This window comes from Rhipicephalus sanguineus, chromosome 1 (assembly GCF_013339695.2).
Source record: "Rhipicephalus sanguineus isolate Rsan-2018 chromosome 1, BIME_Rsan_1.4, whole genome shotgun sequence".
NCBI lineage: Eukaryota > Metazoa > Arthropoda > Arachnida > Ixodida > Ixodidae > Rhipicephalus > Rhipicephalus sanguineus.
Genome location: NC_051176.1, coordinates 101,416,142 through 101,422,755, shown reverse-complemented (window position 1 = coordinate 101,422,755; position 6,614 = coordinate 101,416,142).

The following is a 6,614-nucleotide window of genomic DNA, read 5'->3' as shown; positions in this document are numbered from 1 at the left end:
GCGAGCAAGAATTACAGTACGAGCCGCAGCATTGGGCCACCTGTAAGCCCCGCTGACTGCCCAATAGTCTTCGTTTTTATCTGATAAGAATTTCGAAAATAAACTCCGCCGTAATATATACACGGTGTTTTTTTTTAATCGTCAACAGAATTTAAAAAATACATAATTTGTGGTGTACTGCACGATTCGACTTCTTGAGACTCGGAAACCTTTACTACACAATAAATCAAAGTTAATGTTGGCTAATTCGCGAAGTTTGTCTTATTAAGTTACTGGGTTAGTTAGAAGATATAATCTACGCGGAACGAATGATGAGGATGACATCTTCGACTCCGCCGCGGTGGTACAGTGGTTACAGTGTTCCGCTGCTGACACGAAATTCGCGGGTTCGATCCCACCCGCGGTGGTCGCATTTCCACGGAGGCGAAATGCTAAGAGCCCGTGCACTGTGCGATGTCAGTGCACGTTAAAGAACACCGGACGGTCGAAATTTCCGGAGCCCTCCACTCTGTACGGCGCGCTTCATAATCATATTGTGGTATTGGCACGTAAAATCCCGTGGTGTGTTCAGATAAGAACATCGATGCATGTCCGCCGACCCACAAATATCGCTGAAAATATATATTTTGCTTCCGAGTCCCCAAGGCGACAACACCAATCTCAGCCTCGCGAAAAAAATTTTGCCGTCGTCAAAAAAAAAAAAAAAACGAAAAAATCGGAAGTCTCCACTGAGCCAGAACCGCATTTTGCGAATTGTTTGGAAATGGGATTTTGACGAGATCCTACAAAAATATATTTTACCTGTGGGTCTCTAAGTTTTCCCTGACATACTATGAATAGCATGCTTTTACAAAATGTTGTTACCTTGCAGTTTTGGGGCTTTTCTCTGAAGAAAAAAAGTCTTAAATATGGCACATTGTTCAATAATGCTCCACTTTCATATTTATTTTGCGCCGCGTCTATGTGTCAGAACTTTCAAAATTTGCCAGAGCGTTTTGCCACACATTAGAGTAACAATTGCGCCAAATGTAATTGCCGAGGATGACGTCAAACGCAAACGAAAAATGGTCAAGTAAGGGCATGTCTAAAAAAATGCAATATTTTGAAAATCAATAAAAAAGAAGGTCACCTTCAATTTTCTTTAAACTACCCAGAATTAAAGGCAAGCCCCAAAGCTGCAAGGTAAGACCATTTTGTAAACGCACGCTATTCACAGTATGTCAAGAAAAATTTAAAGACCTACATTTACGATAGTTCTCTTGTAGGTTCTCGTAAAAACCCCCATTTTCTCGTGTATTCTCAAAAGTGGTTCCGGCTGAGTGGAGAATTCCGAGTTGTTTTCACGAAGGCAACGCTTTTTTTCGCGAAACTAAGGTTGGTGTCGTGGTGAGGACTCGTACAGCAAGGCATATTTTTTTAGCGAAATTAAAGGGGTCAGCGGACATTCGCCGACGTTCTTATCTATCGAAAATGCGGCAGCCGCGGCCGGGATTCGATCTCGTGACCTTGGGTCAGCAGTCGAGCACCATAATCACTAGACCACCGTGGCGTGTAAAACTGGCGATGAGGGGAATCAGTACAATAAGCTCTGCATTAGGAATTCCCTCAAGAAGTAGTGCGTGCATTCCTCACTACATGACTCTTCATGCAACAAGTCGACCGCCTGGAAAGAGCTGGCTACCCAAGGCACATGGTGGCGTCTGTTGTTGAAGACCCGGACATTGAAGTCCCAGAAGCTTCAAGCTGAGGAAGGAAACATCAATTCTGAGTTGAGAAGAGAAAGAGCCATTCTAACGTACGTTCAAAGCGTGTCACATGGCCTGTGACACGCCGTGAGTTGCCGAATGCGTCGATGTGCGTGTGGCATTCAGTGCTCCTCGGAAGCTGTCTCGGCTAGCCTCCAGGACCACGCTCGAGAAGCGACGACAAGGGTGCCAGGTTAAGCACCGCACATGTAACACCACATGTGTGGAATGTGTGGTGTACGTTTCCCCAACGTGCGGAAAATACTATGCCGGGTAAACCGGCAGATGTGTGAACGAGCGGCTGCGCGAGCATAATAACCCTTTGCGGCACGGCGTCCTCGTTTGAGGACGCGAACTTCGGAGGCGCGTCCCATGCCGCGTGTTTCTTCAAATGGCCTGAAACTCAGTGTGCACATTCGTGCACGCTTCCTGATTGGACAACTAGCGGTCATTTAACTACACTGCCCTGCGTATTGCTGCAGAGGATCACTTTGCCGGAGACACTACCATTTTAGACGATCGTTCGACGTGCCGCGTTCCAGGACCAACGTCAAGAGTATTTTTTTTCTCCGCTCGAAACAAATACAACCAAAAAAGAAGGTGTACATGGTTTTCGGGCCAAATAGTTGATTCTTTTTATGTAAGTACTGAAGCTGACTGATGGCAGAATAATTAGATAATTAGTAACACGCTAATAACGATTAATTACTGAAACTCACAAAAAACAACACATTTCTTCGTTTTCTTTCTTGATATGTAATTCGCAATGCCCATAGACTGTCGCGCCGCCAAGCGGAATTCAGGAGCGTCCTCTCGAGGAGGGTTAGTAGACGACAAAATGGCAGCACTACGCAGTCGCTCCCTTGTTCAGCTGTGCAATAGCCTCAGTGTTAACGCGTTGGCAAGAAAAGAACACTACGACTTTGCATGTTCCCTGCGTCAGTGAACAAACCGGGCCCTCCGTGACACACGAAATCTGATTCGTTCTTGCGAGACGCGAAGTTTTCGTGAAAATACGTGGCAACTCGCACTTTCAATACTATAGCTCACAGCGTACACATACTATCAGCTTCGCGAGGCTTTCTGTAGCCACGTAGGTTAGTTAAATGTTATCGTCTGACATAATCAGTTGAAGCTCACCCTGTTTTGCTTGCATATAGCATTGGTCAGTGTTTCTTGTAGTGCATGAATCCCATAACACTGCACGCGGGAGGTCCCGCGGGACGCGATGTGCTTTTGTATAACTGAGCGATCTCAAGCTGGCGATACCTCTATCCTTTGTCAGCAAAGAGCTGTTAAGAATCGTGCGAGTGACGTTTCGTTCATTCGAGAACGCGTCTGCTCGACACCTTTCGTGGAGCGAACGCTTTCCACGCCGTCCTTCGCCAGTGTGTTGGTTTCATATTTTCATAGCCAGCGCTGCGCCGCTTGTTTTTGTACGTTTGTTGGTAGGTGGCAGCACACTGCAAGCGATTTGCTTGCAGTGTGCTGCAGCGATTGGTCTGAGAGCAGAGTGTTCTTCGCGCCCAGACCGCCCAGACGCCTCTCTAATTGTAAACGTGGTGACGCGGAGTGGTCGAAGTCGTTCGGCGGAGGAAATTCTTCAGATTGCTTTCAGCAGTGATGTTGAAAGAAACCATCTTGAGGACTAGGATTTTTCACTGGACGTTGAAGACTGGTGCAACACCGAGAGTGACAGCGACGATGAACGATCAGCTGCTAACTCACGAGGAGCGAGTTGCACTTCACGTCCCCTCGTGCGTTCTTTCACGCTCGTAAGTCACTTTGATTGTATTTAATGTATAATGTCCTAGAGCGAGATCAAAATAAAAGCATAGTTCCTCTTGTGCATTGCATGTATCAATTATTGTGGTATAATATGGAGCGCCGCATGCCGCCAACACGCTCGAGCTCGACCAGTGAAGCGAAATGGTTACAACGATAGAACGTGCAGTCACAGCCGCAATGCACGCCTCTCGGCTAACTTCTTCGCCGTTGAGAAAAGCATACGTGTGCATTCTTTTCTATATTCATGTTTCGATCGTGCTGATCGAACCTGCAACATGCGAGTGAAGTGAGTTGCACACGGCTAGAGTCTCAGCATGGCTGTGACACAAGTGCTACTGAATGGGATGTTAAATGCTTGTGTTCCGTTGAAGACGTAGCTCCGCGTTCCCGACTGCGCAAGTAATGACGACGGCGTATGATGTTTGCAAACCATCACCACGTTAAACGTGCGGTCCCGTGCAGCAGCGATGGCGCTACTCGCTGGCGGCCTACTACTGCGGCAAATCCGTCAGGCAGGCTCAGCACGTACCCTACCAGCAAAATTTGCTTGGCCCAAGCATGGTAAATCATCAGTGGCCAAGCTGTCCATGAATGGAAAGTTACTGGAGGCCAAGCAAAATATGAGCTTGGCAGTTGTAACAAGCCTACCATTGGCCAAGCAAAGGAAGGCCGTGCTTGGCAAATCATTGGAAACACCTCTTGCCATGGTTGGCACTGTAGTGGAACACCATGCAATAACCAAGCATGTTCTAGATATGGAGGCCAAGCATTTTGGCCAATGTAATTTCTGGCACATTTTTTGTAGTTTTTTGTCTTGGATAAAATTTGATGCCCGGCTACTTTTTTCTACATTTTTGTCTGTACCCCCCCACCCCCCAAACAAGTCACAAGGCAAATATTTCTGGTGCTTCAGGTTTATTTTACACTGAATATATACAAGGCAATACGCCATTTTTATATTCCTTCCTGAACTCTTGCGATTATAAAATGTTGCTTGGGCTTCTGTTGGAGTCTTTCATCAAGGTGGCACGCCGTCTTTGCATAAGTGCACCTTCTTGATCCACAGCGAACATGAGCCACCTTTTTGTTATGTCCGAAACAGCTGCGTCAGTTGTGTTGAACAGGGTACGTCTGGCACCTGTGAAATACAAGGAGACAAAAAATCATGAGCTTCTCTTTAAAGTCATTTCTCAGGCTTTCAACAATTTTCAACACATAGCAGGAACATTTGTTGGAAGGCTAATCGGTTATGCATGATTATGAAGATCAGAACACATGCACGGACAGGAAGAGTTGATTGGACAGCATAATACATTTTTTTTTTTCACTTTCAATACAAGTTTATTAATGGAGTAGCTTGCGCAGTTTTGTGAGAACCCCATCAATATGAAACAAAAGATGAAGAAATACAACAAAAAATGTCCCACTTTATCTTCTATTCTGGCACCCTCTTCCAGAACAACATATATTCTTTCAAATTATAAAAGATCGTACTTTTTTTGCTGATAGCACTATGGAAGGAGCATTGGCGCACGAGCACTCTATTACGTCCTTGTTTTCTTCCTGTACGTATGTCCTTTGAGATTTATGAACGTTGCTGGGATAGTCGATGTACCATAATGTTGTAGTTGCCGGGGAGCTTCTGTTGAGTCCTGCTGCTTAGCAGTGCTGCTGACTGTTAAACAAAGAAATTGGTTATGTGCTCTGGTTCTCGGCTCCTAGAAATAGGAACTCCAATAAACAGAAAATAAGATGATCGAACACTGTACTGGAGAAGCATCTTGGTAGTACTGAAACTGTTTGGACAAGTTTCCAAACAAACATCAGTAATGCAGTATGTGCAAATATACTGGTCGTGGTGAAGCATCTTCTAAACAACTACGACCGAAATATCACAACATATGGAGAAGTCTACATAATACTGAACCTCATAATGAGGATGTTGTCTGCAGAGCAGGAAGAGAAACTAGAATTTGTTTTTTATTGACACTTACCAAGGAGAAACAGCAGCACATTTGCCAGGCTTTTAAATGCTACCAAAGAGAAACAGCAGCACATTTGCCAGGCTTTTAAATGCTAATTTGTTCTCAGAAACCCAGCTGTACTTCTGTACGACCATTTTAGATACAATGTGCTGGAGCTCTCTGTGCATGGCATCTTTAGCACTGCTGCCATCTTCTAGGGAGAAATAGCTGATCTGTATAAAAAAAGCAATAAATAAATTATTAAGTTCATCAAAGAAATGTTACACATGTTTAAAAGCAACAGAAAGATAACCTTGCAGTGATAAAACAGCATTATTTCATCACTTGAAATATTCATTATACATTCTACGCAGTACTTGTGCGGACTGACAAATCTATGCCTTCATGGTGGAAAATTGTGATTAAAAGTAATAAACCCAGTAAGAATTCAGCATGGCAATGTGGCAACGCAAGGCGCTCCTCCAGAAGCGAACGAGAAATAGCCGCGCACGCCGACCACACGCCACTCGCTGCTACGTGTTAAAGGGCATAGTATACGAAGCTCGACGCTGCTTGATACAAAGTACGGTCATACTGCATACTAAGTGGAACCTTGCATTTACCGAGATGTAGCAGCTACAGACTGCGTCAGCGGCTCGGCAACTGTCTTTCGGACCATGCAGGGGGCAACACCTCAGGTGGCAGTCCGTTCAGTTTGCCATATCGCGAATAGTTTTCACAGAAGACCGTGGATCGCTCATGAAAAATTAAGGCGAATTGAAGCGATGCTCGAACACCGTACAGAAGAACGTTTGACATATGCCCGGTTTTCGCTGGTAACATAGGAAAACTACGGCATGTGCAATCACACACATTGAAAGAGTTAGGACTACACATGCACTAGTACGCAGCATCCGCGATTTTCGCCTCAGTGAACCTCGTCATCGAATCCCATATTGCATAGAGGGAACAGGGGCAAATAGAGAGACTGCTGAAATTTACTCACCTTCTATTTCAACTTGAATTAGAAGCTCGTCGCCCCCCTGCACAGCACACCTCCACCTCCAACCAACGCCATGCGAACAAGGAACAAGGCGCCGCCGGGCCGGCCGCGCGC